A 17,207-nucleotide genomic window follows, 5' to 3' on the forward strand; every position below is an offset into this window, starting at 1 on the left:
GCGGGCAGATCACGAGGTCAGGAGATCGAGACCATCCTGGCTAACATGGTGAAACCCTATCTCTACTAAAAATACAAAAAACTAGCCGGGCGTGGTGGCAGGCGCCTGTAGTCCCAGCTACTCGGAGGCTGAGGCAGGAGAATGGTGTGAACCTGGGAGGCGGAGCTTGCAGTGAGCCGAGACCGTGCCACTGCACTCCAGCCTGGGCAACAGAGCCAGACTCCGTTTCAAAAAATAAAAAAATAAAAAAATTAGTCATGTGTGGTGGCAGGTGCCTGTAATCCCAGTTACTCTGGAAGCTGAAGCAGGAGAATCACTCGAACTTGGGAGGCGGAGGTTGCAGTGAGCCGAGATCGCGCCATTGCACTCCAGCTTGTGCGACAAGAGCGAGACTCCATCTCAAAACATAAAAATAAAAATAAAAAAATCCCGGCCGGGCGCGGTGGCTCACTCCTGTAATCCCAGCACTGTGGGAGGCCGAGGCAGGCGGATTATGAGGTTAGGAGATTGAGCCCATCCTGGCCAACATACTGAATCCCGTCCCTACTAAAAACACAAAAATTAGCCGAGCACGGTGTTGCATGCCTGTAGTCCCAGTTAGTCGGGAGGTTGAGGCAGGAGAATCGCTTGAACGCGGGAAGCGGAGGTTGCAGTGAGCCGAGATCATGCCACTGCACTGCAGCCTGGGCGACAGAGCAAGACTCCGTCTCCAAACAAACAAACAAACAAACAAACACAAACCCAAAGGTACAGTTTGGAGAGTTTTTGGGTTGGCGAACACATCCATGTGCTGGGAGGATGGTACATACCAATTCCACAGGGACAGAAGCATCCGTGCTCAGGACCTTTCAAGACCTTGTCCTGTGTATCTCTTCATGTGTCTGTCCATCTGTATCCTTTGTAATATCCTTTATAATAAACTGTTAGATGTAATAAAGTTTCCCTGAGTTTTGTGAGCCTCCCTAGCAAGTTAATCAAACCCCAGGAGGGAGTCATGGGAACTCTCAATTTACAGCCAGAAGTTCTGGAGGACCAAACTTGCAACTGGCATGTGAGATGCGGGGCAGTCTGGTGGGACTGAGCCCTTAAGGTGTGGGATCTAATTCTAACTACATGTAGATAATGTCAGAATTGAACTGAATTATATGACACCCAGTTGGTGTCCACTGGAGAACTGCCTGGTATACAGGGGAAGTCCTCCACACATCTTGTTACAGAAGTGTTCTATGTTAAAAGTATAGTAGGAGAAAACTGTTTGTTTAGTTTGTTTTTCCTAGTACACACATGGTGTAACAGAAAAAGCATGGGTTTTGAAAGTAGGGTTTTGATCTGAGTTCAAATGCTGGCTTTGCCACCTAGTTGCTTTGTGATCTTGGACAAGTTACAGAACCTCTCTGAGCCTTTCTCCAAGATGTTAATACCTACTACATACGGTTATTGTGAAGAGTAAATGAAATGATGTATGTGTACGCCAAACACATGTGAAGTTGTGAAATCTTTTTTTTTTTTTTTTTTTTTTTTTTGCCTATTCTAGAACCGAATTTTTCCTTTTTCTGGTAGCATAATTTGATTTTTTCTTTAGGGAACTACCCTTCCTCTTCTGCACACTCGAATGCTAAAACTGTTCGTCAAGATTCCCTACTGCTCCAGTCAAGTTGGCATATTATGTAAGTTAGGCTAGCAAGACCCTTGCTGCCTGTAACTCGAATCCTTTTGGGAGTGAAATAGAGATGGAAAATGGTTGGAGCTGATTAATCGCAGGTGTCGTTCTGAAAAGACTGTCCAATAGTTTTTGCCATCTAGATCTCTGTAGCCACCTGGTTCTTGTCATTTACTTTTTAAAATTAATTTATTTTAGATACAGGTTTTCACTATTTGCCCAGGCTAGAGTGTAGTGGCTTTTCACAGGTGTGATTATTGAACACTGCAGCCTTGAATTCCTTGCCTCAAGCAGTTTTCTCAACTCAGCTTCCCAAGTAGCTGAAACTACTGACGTGTGTCACTGCACACAGCTTAAACCAATAATTTCATTTACTTTTTTTATTCTTTAAATTTTTTTAACCAATAATTCTAAAAAAAATACATTTAACATTGTAATGATTTTAGAAATTCAACATTTCTCTTGAATTTTAGTCAGTTCAAGTCATGTTAGTCTATGGATTTTAGTCAATGATTTTTTCCCTTTCAAGTTTTTTATGCTGAAGTGTTTTAAAATTGTAGACATTCTTAACTCTCTTATATTACATAGTCAAAATGATTTAATTTATAATTTCTACTCAAATTTCTCCAGTTGTACGAAAAATTACTTATATACGCATTCTGTCCAAACTAGGATCCAATCACAGATGACACTTCAAATCTTAGAATCCAGTTACTATGTTCCTTAAGCCTCTTTTAATGTAAAAGAGGTTTTTGTTTTTATTTTTGTTTTAAGACGGAGTCTCACTCTGTCACCAGCCTGGAGTGCAGTGGTGCGATCTTGGCTCACTGCAAGTGATTCTCCTGCCTCCAGCCTCCCAAGTAGCTGGGACTACAGGTGAGCGCCACCACACCCAGCTAATTTTTGTATTTTTAGTAGAAATGGGGTTTCACCATGTTGGCCAGGATGGTCTCAATCTCTTGACCTTGTGATCTGCCCCCCTCGGCCTCCCAAAGTGCTGGGATTACAGGCGTGAGCCACCACACCTGGCTTTTTTTTTCTTTTTGAGATGGAGTCTCATTCTTTTGCCCAGGCTGTTGTACAGTAGCGCAATATTGGCTCACTGCAACCTCCACCTCCTGAGTTCAAGTGATTCTCCTTTCCCAGCCTCCTGCGTAGCTGGGATTACAGGCATGCACCGCCATGCCCGGAAAATTTTTGCATTTTTGGTAGAGACAGGTTTCACCATGTTGGCCAGGCTGGTCTCAAACTCCTGACCTCAAGTGATCCACCCTCCCTAGCCTCCCAAAGTGCTGAGATTATGGGCGTGAGCCACTGCACCTGGCCTAGACTTTATTTTTTCGAGCAGTTTTAGGTTCACAGTAAAACTGAGCAGAAAGTATAGATACTCCCTGCGCCTCCACACACATGGCCTCCCCCATTATCAATATCCCTACCATTGTGATTTGCTTTATTTTTATTGTGTTAAAGCACTTCTAATAGAAAATTTACCATTTTAACCATTTTGAAGTGTATTTTTATTTTCTTTAAAAAATGATACTGGCTTGCTGAAGAACCTGGGCCAGTTTTAGTGTAGAATAAATTTTCCTGTTTGCTTCCTGGAGTTGTAATTTGATTTGTCCTTCTATCCCAGTTCCTGTAAGTAGAAGTTAGAGCTAATACCTTGATTCATTCAAGTCAAACTTTTTTTTTTTTTTTTTTTGATACCGAGTCTTGCTCTGTCATCCAGGCTGGAGTGCAGTGGTACGATCTCAGCTCACTGCAATCTCCACCTCCTGGGTTCAAGGAATTCTCCTGCCTCAGCCTCCCAAGTAGCTGGGATTACAGGCATTCACCACCATGCTTGGCTAATTTTTGTATTTTTAGTAGAGACAGAGTTTTGCCATGTTGGACAGGCTGGTCTTGAACTCCTGACCTGAGGTGATCCACCTGCCTCAGCCTCCCAAAATGCTGGGATTACAGGCATGTGTCACTGCACCTGACTGATCTTTAAATTTTTTTTTTCTTTTTTTGAGACGTTTTTAACCAAAATAGGCCGGGTGTGGTGGTTCATGCCTCTAGTCCCAGCACTTTGGGAGACTAGGATGGGCCAATAGCTTGAGCCCAGGAGTTTGGGACCAGCCTGGGCAATATGAGAACCTTTTCTCTGCAAAAACCATAAAAATGAGCCAGGCCTGGTGGTGTGGGCCTGTAGTTGGAGATGGGAGGATGGCTTGAGCCTGGGAGGTGCAGGATGCAGTGAGCGGAGATTGCACCACTGCACTCCAGCCTGGGCAACAGAGGGAGACCATTTCTCTAACAAAACAAAAAGAACAAAATACATCATAAGTGATGTTGTGTATGCCCTGCTACCCCCCATCTCTTGTGAAGATATATAACATTGGTTTGTCCCACCATTAGTGAGAGTTAGACTTAGCTCCATCACTGTATTAATGAAGTGGCAGCTTGATCCTTCCACTGTAAAACTATACTTTTCTTCACTTTGCCACCAGTAAGTCATCTGAGTAGAGTTGCTTTGGACAAACAAATGTCCATTTCCCTATCAATCACTTACTAATGGTTAGCACCCATAAATACTCTTTGCATGAATCAATAATATGATTAGTTGTCAAGAAATGATTTTTTTTTTTTTTTTTTTTTTTTTTTTTTTGAGACGGAGTCTTGCTCTGTTACCCAGGCTGGAGGTCGGAGCTCGGCTCACTGCAAGCTCCGCCTCCCGGGTTTACGCCATTCTCCTGCCTCAGCCTCCCGAGTAGCTGGGACTACAGGCGCCCGCCACCTCGCCCGGCTAGTTTTTTTGTATTTTTTAGTAGAGACGTGGTTTCACCATGTTAGCCAGGATGGTCTCAATCTCCTGACCTTGTGATCCGCCTGTCTCGGCCTCCCAAAGTGCTGGGATTACAGGCTTGAACCACCGCGCCCGGCCAAGAAATGATTATTTTTGTACTACTTTCATTTCGCATACATTTGTTAGCAAGCGACCTTTGATAAAGAACAGTGTTATCTCATCAACTTCGGCAATTCGGTTTCAATGAAATACAGTTCCTAATGGGAAGGTAAGATGAGTGTTTCTTTCTGTTTAATCTGTAGCTATCTCAAATGGTGAAAAAAAATTTTCCTGGCTTTTGGCTATCCGAATGCCATTATGTACTTATGAATTTTCAGAGATTTGTTGTGTTTAATTTAATAGCAATTATGTTTTCAGTTCTCAAAATTTCCCAACTTTGGCCAATAGAAAACCTTTCAGAATAAATCCTATGAACTTCTTACATCACTCCATTGATATTTGAAAGTTTCCTTGATTTTCTGCATAAAATGTCTTAAGATCACCTTGTAATCTTCCTGTCATAGAAATGTAATCAACTGCTTCTCCATGGATTGATTTTTTTTTTTTTTTTTTTGAGACGGAGTCTTGTTCTGTTGCCCAGGCTGGAGTGCAGTGGTGCGATCTTGGCTCACTGCAACTTCTGCCTCCTGGGTTCTAGCGATTCTCCTGCCTCAGCCTCCCGAGTTGCTGGAATTATAGGCACACGCCACCATGCCCAGCTAATTTTTGTATTCTTAGTAGAGACGGGTTTCACCATGTTGGCCAGGCTGGTCTTGAACTCTTGACTTCGTGATCTGCCCACCTTGGCCTCCCACAGTGCTGGGATTACAGGTGTGAGCCACTGCACCCAGCCCAGGTTGATTCTTTTCAATAAAATAGGCTGGGTGCAGTGGCTCACACCTCTAATCCCAGCACTTTAGGAGGCCAAGGAGGGTGGATCACTTGAGGCCAGGAGTTAGAGACCATTGCAAAACCCCATCTCTACTAAAAATATGAAAAAATTATCCAGGCGATAACTAGTGGTGAGTGCCTCTAGTCCCAGCTACCCAGGAGGCTGTGGCAAGAGAATCGCTTGAACCCCGGGGGGATGGAAGTCGCAGTGAGTCAAGATCATGCCACTGCATTCCAGTCTGGGCAACAGAGCAAGACTCTGTCTCGAAAATAAATAAATAAATAAAATCCCTGGAAGGGATAGTTCCTATGGTTAGTGTTTGAGATTAGTTCTAACCCCAGTAAGGATTTTCCTAAATATCTCTTTCCCAATGTCTGTCTGCAATGCTAGCTGGCCTATAATATAGTCTACATTGCCAATGACTCCATCAATGTCCTCTATAAAGAACTACCTGAGGCTGGGGAATTTATAAAGAAAAGAGGTCTAACTGACTCAGTTCTGCAGACTGTACAGTGAGGCATGGCTGGGGAGGCCTCAGGAAATTTACAGTCATGGTGGAAGGGCAAAGGAGAAGCAAGTACATCTTCACATGGTAGCAGGAGAGAGCGAAGGGAGAAGTGCTACATGACTTTTTGTTTGTTTTGCCACATACTTTTTATAAATAATTTTTCTTTTTAGTGACAGGTTTTTGCCATGTTGCCCAGGCAGGTCTTGAACTCCTGAGCTCAAGTGATCTGCCCTCCTCAGCCTCCCAAAGTGCTGGGATTACAGGTGTGAGCCATTGCCCCTGGCTTTGCTACACACTTTCTTTTTTTTTTTGAGACGGAGTCTCACTCTGTCGCCCAGGCTGGAGTGCACTGGTGCGATCTTGGCTCACTGCAAGCTCTACCTCCTGGGTTCACGCCATTCTCCTGCCTCAGCCTCCTGAGAAGCTGGGACCACAGGTGTCTGCCACCACGCCCGGCTAATTTTGTGTATGTTTTTAGTAGAGACCGGGTTTCACTGTGTTAGCCAGGATGGTCTCCATCTCCTGACCTTGTGATCCACCCGCTTTGGCCTCCCAAATTGCTGGGATTACAGGCATGAGCCAGCATGCCCAGCCTGCTACACACTTTTAAACAACCAGATCTTGTGAGAACTCTATCATAAGACAGCACTAGGAGGATGGTGCTTTAGCATTTAGGTTTACCATTATAAACCATTCCCATGATCCAATCACTTCCCACCAGGCCCCTCCTCCAACACTGAAGATCATAATTCAACATGAGATTTAGGTGGGGACACAGAGTCAAACCATATCACCTCCCAATTGCCTTTGCCCCAACTTCCACGGGTTTCGAGAGCATGCTTAGGCTTGAGTTTCTCCACACTCTTTTGCAGATGAAATCATATTCCTTTGGGGAGGGATTGGAACTCTCTGTTCTATAGCCTGCTTCTCCCCAGGTCAAAATCTCCGAGCCAGGTGGATGCGGTGCCTTATGCTTGTAATCCCTGGCCAACATGGTGAAACCCTGTCTCTACCAAAAATACAAAAATTAGCTGGGCGTGGTGGCACGTGCCTATAATCTGTAATCCCAGATACTTAGAAGGCTGAGTCAGGAGAATCACTTGAACCCAGGAGGTGGAGGTTGCAGTGAGCTGAGATTATGCCATTGTACTCTAGCCTGGGCCACAAGAGCGAAACTCTGTCACACACAAAAAAAATAAAAAATAAAAAATAAAATCTATGAGCCGTGTCTCTGGTGCTGATGGCATGGACAATGGAAAGCTTCTCTGAGTGACATCACCATGTTATTATTTGTTTACTTACATTGTATCATCCCCATTTTAGAAGCTGAGGGCTCAGTGGATGAGTGGAGGAGCAGCCCCAGGTCTCTTCAGCTTACCTCTCTGCCTGGGATCCTTTCCCCCTGAGCCACAACAAGCATAATCTGGACCTCAGTATTCTCAGCAGCACCCCACCCAAGGCAGTATTTCCATCCCAAGGGGAGGGGGTAGGTTAAATTGGTTACTATGGTAAATGTTCTGTGTATTTTATTTAAAAAAAAATTTTTTTTTAATTTTTTTTTGAGATGGAGTCTTGCTCTGTTGCCCAAGCTGGAGTGTGGTGGCGCAATCCTGGCTCACTGCAACCGCCACTTCCTGGGTTCAAGCAATTCTCCTGCCTCAGTCTCCTGAGTAGCTGGGATTACAGGCACATGCCACCATGCCTGGCTAATTTTTGTATTTTTAGTAGAGACAGGGTTTCACCACGTTGACCAGGCTGGTTTTGAATTCCTGACTCCAAGTGATCCACCTGCCTCCGCCTCCCAAAGTGCTGGGATTACAGATATGAGCCATGACGTCTGGCCAAAAACAAAAATTTTAGCTAGGCATGGTGGCACAGGCCTGTAGTCCCAGCTATTCAATAGGAGGCTGAGTTGGGAGGATTGCTTTAGCCCAGGAAGTTGAGGATGCAGTGAGCCATGATTGTGCCACTGCACTCCAACCTGGGTGACAGAGCAAGACCCTGTCTCAAAAAAAGACCAAACACAGGCTGGGTGCGGTGGCTCATGCCTGTAACCCCAGCACTATGGGAGGCTGAGGCGGGTGGATCACCTGAGGTCGGGAGTTCGAGACCAGACAGACCAACATGGAGAAACCCTGTCTCTACCAAAAATACAAAATGAGCCAGATGTGGTGGTGCATGTCTGTAATCCCATCTACTTGGGAGCCTGAGGCAGGAGAATCACTTGAATCCAGGAGGCAGAGGTTGCAGTGAGCCGAGATTGCGCCATTGCACTCCAGCCTGGGCAACAAGAGCAAAACTCCGTCTGAAAAAAAAAAAAAGGACCACAAACAAACAAAGAAACAAACTCCCCCCGATTTTTAAAAGACTTAAACACACACTAACATACTTTCTAACACCTGACATCTGCATTCCTAGGATGACCTTAGCCTAGCCCCACCTGCTGGCTTAAAGTGTCTGCCTGAGGAAGCTAAAAAAGCAGCACCTGCAGATAGGTTCCTGACCACCATTTCTTAGAGCATTTACTTAAAACGGCTTAGAATTGTGGATCCTTCCTCTGTGCCTTTGAAAGATAAATATATATCTCCCATAATTTAGGAGTGTCTTTCTCAAGGACCTGAAAGCTATTCCACTGAAATGTAATCACTGGAAAGGATAAGGCATCTGTCCCCTACTCTCTGTGGGAGGATAGAATTCTAACTCGTTAATTGCCAGTTAATAGACACAGGTGGCCTAATTGGCATTTACATCAACCAACCCTTTGTAATTTTTCCTGACTCAGCGCCCTCTGTTCTATCCCACAACTCAGTCTGTCTTTATTTTTATTTTTATTATTATTATTATTTTTGAGAAGGAGTCTCGCTCTATCCCCCAGGCTGGAGTACAGTGGTGCGATCTCGGCTCACTGCAAGTTCCACCTCCCGGGTCCACACCATTCTCCTGCCTCAGCCTCCCGAGTAGCTGGGACTACAGTCACCCGCCACCACGCCCGGCTAATTTTTTCTTTTGCATTTTTAGTAGAGACGGGGTTTCACAGTATTAGCCAGGATGGTCTCGATCTCCTGACCTAACGATCCGCCCGCCTCGGCCTCCCAAAGTGCTGGGATTACAGGCATGAGCCACCATGCTCGGCCTGTCTTTATTTTTAAATTTATTATTATTATTATTTTGAGACGGAGTCTTGCTCTGTCACCCAGGCTGGAGCGCAATGGCGTGATCTTGGCTCACTGCAACCTCCACCTCCCGGGTTCCAGCGATTCTCCTGCCTCAGCCTCCTGAGTAGCTGGGATGACAGGCATGTACCACCACGCCCGGCTAATTTTTGTATTTTCAGTAGAGATGGGGTTTGTCATGTTGGCCAGGCTAGTCTTGAACTCCTGACCTCAAACAATCCACCCACCTCAGCCTCCCAAAGTGCTGGAATTACAGGTGTGAGCCACCGCGTCTGACCGATTTTTAATTTTTAAATTTTTTTTTTTGAGACAGAGTTTCACTCTTGATGCCCAGGCTGGAGTGCAATGGCGCGATCTCGGCTCACTGCAACCTTTGCCTCCCAGGTTCAGGCGATTCTCCTGCCTTAGCCTCCTGAGTAGCTGGGATTATGGGCGCCCGCTGCCATGCCTGGCTAAATTTTTGTGTTTTTGGTAGAGATGGGGTTTCACCATGTTGGCCAGCGTAGTCTGGAACTCCAGACCTCAGGTGATCCACCCGCCTCGGTCTCCCAAAATGCTGGAATTATAGGTGTGTGCCACCCCGCCCATCCTATATATATTTTTTAAGCCCACAACTAACATCATATGTCTTTCTCTCTTTAAAAAGCCTACTTACCTCTAAAAATAGAAGCCGAGTTCAGTTCATGCTGCACCCTCTTCCCGATTGCAAAGGAATATTACTGATGAATATGTGTCCTTACCACCGGAACTAGTTTATTTGTTTATCTTTGACAAGCACGTTGACTAGCGTTATGGAATTTCACTCTATTTACACGTGGCTTAGTGTTCGGCATCAGACTCAGTGGGACCACAATACATTTCTGATCCTCTTTCTCATATAGCTTTTCTCTGGCAAAATTGCCCCCAAAATCCCAGCTGCCTTAGTTTCCTTAAACTTGATCTCCGCTTCCGCACCTCATCAACACTGCTGTGTTTTGCTTGGATTTCCCCACCCTGAGCAGAAGCCTAGAAACTGTCTACAGGCAGAAAGCCAAAGTGATTTTAAGCTCATCTTATTTCCTTTTTTCTTCTCTTAGGGAACAGAGTCCTGTACTCCTTGTCCAGTGTCTGAGAATAGGTATTTCATATAAATTTGTCCACTTTTCTCATTATTTATCACCAGAGGGCAAGTCCAGTACCAACTATTAGAGGGACTTAGGATTTCATTTTTGATAAACATTTAATAATTAATTTAACTGGCTTGGAGTAAAGAAAGGAGAAAAAAATGAAGGTGGACACAATAAGACTTAAAAGGCAAATGACAAGGAGAGATCTTTTTAAATACATTTAACAGAAGAATAATGTATGGAATATGCCTGCTCCTTCAAATACATAAGAAAAAAGGAAGCAACCCAGTGGTAAAATGGACAGAGGATAATAAGCAATTCACAAATGGTCAATAAACACAAGAAATATACAGCACAAGGAAATATAAATTAAAATCCAATGAAAAATCATTCATTGACTTGGCAGGATGGCTCACGCTTGTAACCCAGTGCTTTGGGAGGTCAAGGTGGGAGGATCACTTGAATCCAGGAGCTTGAGACCAACCTGGGCAACACAGCAAGATCCCTGTCTCTACAAAAAACTAAAAAATTAGCTGGGCATGGTGGTGCATGCCTGTAGTCACAGCTACTCCAGAGGCTGAGGCGGGAGGATCACTTAAGTCCAGGAATTTGAGGCTGCAGCAAGTTATGATTGGGCCAGTACACACCAGCCTCAGCGACAGAGCAAGACTCTCTCTCTCTCTCTGTTTTTTAGAAAAATCAAAAAGACTGATAATTTTAAATGTTGGCAAGAATACAGCAAAACAGCTACCTTCATACACTTTGGTTCCAGTGTAAAGAAATCTGTTTGACACGCAATTTGGAGAAATTGGGAAGCTGTGGTGAGTGGGAATTCATGGCGCTGGACCTACAAAAAGCCTGCATTCTGGTCAGTACGGCTACTTTGTTCATGTGCGCACTGTGCCTGCTCTGGGGGGTTAATGACACAGGCTATTATCAACTAGCTGAGTCATTTTGTTTATTTGGCTGTTCAGTGCCTCTTATGTGGTGCATTCTCTCTGGTATGTGTTAACATGTTGTTATGAACTGAATTGTGCCCTGCCCCTCCAAGTTCTTATGTTGAAGTCCTAACCACTCCACATACCTCAGAATGTGACTATATTTGGAGACAGGGCCTTTAAGTAGGTGATTAAAGATCCTAATGCAATCTGACTGGTGGCCTTATAAGGAAGAAATCTGGACACACAGAGATACCAGAGATGTGAGTGCACAGAGAAAAGGCATAGAGTTGAGGATACAGTGAGAAGGCGAAAGTTAAGGAGAGAGGCCTGAGAAGAAACCAAACCTCCTGACACCTTGGCCTTGAACTTCTGGCCTCCAGAACTGTGAAAGAATAAATTTATGTTATTTAATCCACCCAGTCTATAGTATTTTGTTATGGCAACCTTAGCAAACAAATACACAGGTGATACAAAGCTCTTCATACTCATGCCCCTTCCTATATGTTCACTTGGAATTCTTTGTCCTTAGATCTTCTTATTCCTGATTTTCCAGTCTTTCTCATTCAAGGTCTCTAACCAACCATCCAACTAAGTCACTCACCACTATCCATGATTCTGAATATATCCTAACCTCAGGCTACTTTTATTCACCAAAATTAGATGGTGCATCTGCCAAAGCTTCCCAGTTAGGAGGATTGCTCCTTAACACCTTGTCTTTCAGGGTCCTCACTATGGCCTATTTCCTGCTTGTGTTTTCTCACCCACCGAGGCAACCTCCTCTGTTAGCTGGCCACAAGAGTATATACGGCAATAGATATAAGCTGAGAGGTGCTAAGGTAAGAGCAATAGATGACTGGGGGCTCATGCCACTTACAGCTTATGCACTTTAGCTGTATTTATGTCTGCTCCTAAATGTACCAATTCTACATTGCAATAGATTGCTGCTGGCCCATCCACCTTAAGACGTGGTGAGTCTGAGAAACAAAACTTTTTTTTTTTTTTTTTTTGAGACAGAATCTCGCTCTGTCACCCAAGCTGGTGTGCAATGGTGCAATCTCAACTCACTGCAACCTTCACCTCCCGGGTTCAAGTGATTCTCGTGCCTCCGCCTCCTGAGTACCTGGAATTACAGGCATGTGCCACCACACCTGGCTAATTTTTTGTATTTTTAATAGAGATGGGTTCACCATGTTGGCCTGGCTGGTCTCGAACTCCCGGCCTCAAGCGATTCACCCACCTGGGCCTCCCAAAGTGCTGGGATTACAGGTTTGAGCCACCACACCGGCTTAAGAAACAAAATTTATGAAGGATTGTATTGTTCATGTGGTTGGGATGTCCTACGGTCAGGCACTTCATCTTTGCCATGGTCAGATGCTGATTATTTTATTTTTTGAGACAGAGCCTCACTCTGTCACCCAGGCTGGAGTGCAGGGGTACAATCTCAGCTCACTGCAACCTCCGCCTCCCAGGTTCAAGCAATTCTCATGCCTCAGCCTCCTGTGTAGCTGGAATTACAGGCACATGCCACCACGCCTGGCTAATTTTTGTATTTTTAGTAGAGATGGGGTTTCACCATGTTGGTCAGGTTGGTCTTGAACTCCTGATCTCAAGTGATCGACTTGCCGTGCCTCGACCTCCCAAATTGTTAGGATTACAGGCATGAGCCACCTTACCTGGCCTGATTTTTAAAAAATTTGTAATTATCTGCTGCAGATGTGATAGCCTTACCGTGGAACCCTAGGAGTCTAGGTTGTGATTCTCTTATTGGAGCTTGTCAGAAACTCCACATGATGCCTTTTGCCACCATCTTAGTGTGTTTGTTCTGCTTTAATAAAATATCTGAGATTGGGTAATTTATAAAGAACAGAAATTTATTTCTCACAGTTCTGGAAGTTGGGAGGTCCAAGATCATGGTGCCAGCATGTTTGGTGTCTGGTGAGGGCTGCTGTCTGATTCCAAGATGATGCCTCTCGCTATGTCCTCACATGGTGAAAGGAGGAAAGGCAAAAAGGACTGAATACTGTGAAGCTTCTTTTATAAAGGTTTTAATCCCATTTATGAGGGAGGAGACCTCATGACTTAATAATCTCCTAAAGGCCCCACTATTGCCCTGGAGATTAAGTTTCAGTGTAAATTTTGGAGGGACACATTCAAACGATAGCAACCACACCATAGGTTCTGCTGTGTTCTATGGTTCAAACAGTAGGGCCGTTTGCACCCCAGCCTGGAGCTGCTGCTGAGCACTTCACTCATCCTGGACCCACTCAAAGCTGGCAGCCTTTTGTGTCATCCAGTATACGGGTTAGAGTGATATTCCCAAGTAAGGGCTAATACTCTGCCTCCAGAACAAAGACACCTTAGTTGAGGTCGTGGGGAATGAGAGATGCAATATTGTAATTTGTCTCTTACTTTGAAGGGAATGTCCCAGCATTCCCCAAACTACTAGACTACCAAAAACTTAACTGTTAGCCAGGCGCAGTGGCTTAGGCCTGTAATCCCAGCACACTGGGAGGCAGAGGCGGGTGGATCACCTGAGGTCAGGAGTTCAAGATCAGCCTGGCCAACATGGTGAAACCCCGTCTCTACTAAAAATACAAAAATTAGCTGGGCATGGTGCACTCCTGTAATCCCAGCTACTTGGGAGACTGAGGCAGGAGAATTGCTTGAACCTGGGAGGCAGAGGTTGCAGTGAGCTGAGATGGAACCACTGCACTCCAGCCTGGGCGACAGAGTGAGACTCTGTCTCGAAAAAACCGAAACAAACAGACAAAAAAAAAACTTAACTGTTGTGGTGGACCTTTGAATCTTCATAAAATTATCTCCCATATTTGAAAGCACATATGTCTTTAAAAGACTTCAAATTAATTTGCCATTTTTATATATCCAGTCTGATTACTTTTCTGTCCTCAATACCGGCAACAATGTGATGTTCTGTGGTGTATCCAGATGATCAAAGTCTCTTCAGAATATATATATATATATAGACACACACACACACACACACACATATATATTCATATATGTGTGTATGTGTGTATATATATGTGTGTATATATATATGCTAGGCACAGTGGCTCAGGCCTGTAATCCCAGCATTTAGCGAGGCCAAGGTGGGAAGGAATCACCTGAGTCAAGGAGCTTGAGACCAGCCTAGGCAAGAGAACGAGACCCCTTCTCTATTTTTTTTTTCTTTAAATAGAGGCCGAGGCAGGGCAGGTGGATCACTTGAGATCAGGAGTTCAAGACCAGCCTGACCACCATGGTGAAACCCTATCAATCAATCAGTCAATCAATTTTGAGACAGGGTCTTGCTCTGTTACCCAGGCTAGAGTGCAGTGGCATGATCACCTCTCACAGCAACCTCAACTTCCTGGGCTCAGGTGATTCTCCTACCTCAGCCTCCCAAGTAGCTAGCTATGGACTCCCAAGTAGCCCCCAAGTAGCTGGGCCCATGCCACCATGCCTGGCTAATTTTTAATTTTTCTTTTTCTTTTGTAGTGACAGGGTTTTTCCATGTTGTCCAGGCTGCCCTTGAATTCCTGGGCTCAAGTGATCCTCCTGCTTCGGCCTCCCAAATTGTTGAGATTACACACATGAGCCGTACACAGCCTCAGCATATATTATGATAGTAGGCATGAAATTAATACAGCTCTGGCCAAGACTATAAATGTATGCTGTTGTCCATTCCAAGTGACGGTTAACTGTTTCTGATCCTCCTTTAGAGATGGAAAAGAAAGCATTTACCAGGTTAATGGTCACGTATCACACACACCATGTATTTGAGGTAACGTTAATCTGCTTTAGCAAAGATACTAAATCTGGTACAGCACCTGCAATTGGAGCTACTCCTTTTTTGAGTTTGTCATAGCCTACTGGACATCCTCCAGAATCTATCTAGGATTTTGCTGAATCAAAAGAAATTATGATATGGACTATTACCTCTGCATCTTTTTTTTTTTTTTTTGAGATGGAGTCTTGCTCTGTTGCCCAGGCTGGAGTGCAGTGGCACCATCTCGGCTCACTGCAAGCTCTGCCTCCTGGGTTCATGCCATTCTCCTGCCTCAGCCTCCGGAGTAGCTGGGACTATAGGTGCCCACCACCATGCCTGGCAATTTTTTTTTTTTTTTTTTTGTATTTTTAGTAGAGACAGGGTTTCACCATGTTAGCCAGGATGGTCTCAATCTCCTGACCTTGTGATCCGCCCACCTTGGCCTTACCTCTGCATCTTTTAAATCATTAAGACTACCATTGATCTCTTACACTACCCGTAAGATGGATCTTGTTTTCGATTGCTATCTTGCTGGGGTAGGGAGAAGTTTCACAGGCTTCTATTTGGTCTTTCTCATGATGATAGCTCTTACCTCACAGGTCATAGGGCCAATGTGTTAGTTCTTTTAACAACCAAGTAGGTTGATTTTATTCATATATTTGGCAACCGGGGACATAACCACTGGGTGTGTCTGTGTGCACAGTGGATTCCCTGTGACCTGAACCTGGGCCAGGACTCCTTTATGTATATATGTATATATGTATGTATGTATGTATGAGACGGAGTCTCATTCTGTCGCCAGGCTGGAGTGCAGTGGCATGATCTTGGCTCATTGCAACCTCTGCCTCCCGGGTTCAAGCAGTTCTCCTGCCTCACCCTCCCAAGTAGCTGGGACTACAGGCAGGTACCACCACATCCAACTGATTTTTGTTTTTTTAGCAGGCACAGGGTTTCACCGTGTTGGCCAGGATGGTCTCAATCTCCTGACCTCAGGTGATCTGTCCATCTCAGCCTCCCAAAGTGCTGAGATTACAGGCGTGAGCCACTGCGCTCAGCCAGGACTCCATTTATTACAGGGTCTCCATATACCCCAACTCTAACGGGGGGATCCTGAGGATGCTTTGGGTCCCATACTGGTATCAATTTCATTTCAGACCTTGTGTCCAACAGTCCTTGAATTGCTTGGGAAATATTTCTCTTTCTACTGCGTTTGGTTGCCCAAACAATTGCTAGTGGACCTTTTTGAGGAAGGACTGGAGGAATCATTGCCAAATACATTTACTAGTGTGTCACGGGGTCCTCCTTCTGGAGACTTGGCCGCTGCTTCAGTCACTGGGTTGCAGGTCTGAAGACTGGTTGTGATCCAGAAGCTGAGCGATGAATCATGACTCAGCTTCTTAATCATCTAGCCTGGGCTTCTTTTAATTGTCTAGGTTGAGTGATATCCTTGTTGGCCATCTCACCTTTAGGAACATCATGAACTATTAGCCATCTCCATCGCTCTCTGCAGGTTGGGCCCCTCTGGCTGCTGTTCCAACTTCATAGATCATTATAATTGCAACTATTTGCTTCTGATGGTTACATGCTGCTATCTGGCCTCTATTATTTTGAGATACTATTATTCCTATTACTATCAAGGTACCCTGTTCTGAGCTTCTCAGTAATACCAATGTTACTTTTCTTTTTTTGAGATAGGGGCTCACTCTGTCACCCAGGCTGGAGTGCAGTAGGGCGATATCGGCTTGCTGCAACCTCTGTAAACCCCCAGGCACAAGTGATCCTCCCATCTCAGCTTCCTGAGTAGTTGGGACCATAGGCACCGACCACGATGCATGGCTATTTTTTCTGTATTTTTAGTAGAGATGGGGTCTCACTGTGTTGCCTAGGCTGGTCTTGAACTCCTGAGCTTAAGTGATCCACCCACTTTGCCCTCCCAAAGGGCTGAAATTACAGGCATGAGCCACCATGCCCAGCCCTTCCAGTGTCACTTTCATCAGAGCATTCCTTGGAGCTCTTCTGTGGAAAAGTCATTTGGTAAGTTTCCTGGTTTTACATGGTCTATCCATCCTAACTTTCCTCTTCTTTTAGTCTTTTGATCCCTACTTTCACCATCTCCTACAGCAGTTCTGTTATTTCTTTTTCTTCCTTTTTTTTTTTTTTTTTTTTTTTTTTTTTTTGAGACGGAGTTACACTCTTTTTGCCCAGGCTGGAGTGCAATGGTGCAATCTTGGCTCACCGCAAACCTCCGCCCCCCGGGGTTCAAGCAATTCTCCTGCCTTAGTCTCTTGAGTAGCTGGGATTACAAGTGCCTGCCACCACGCCCGGCTAATT

Source organism: Chlorocebus sabaeus, chromosome 12, assembly GCF_047675955.1.
Source record: "Chlorocebus sabaeus isolate Y175 chromosome 12, mChlSab1.0.hap1, whole genome shotgun sequence".
NCBI classification, from domain to species: Eukaryota; Metazoa; Chordata; class Mammalia; order Primates; family Cercopithecidae; genus Chlorocebus; species Chlorocebus sabaeus.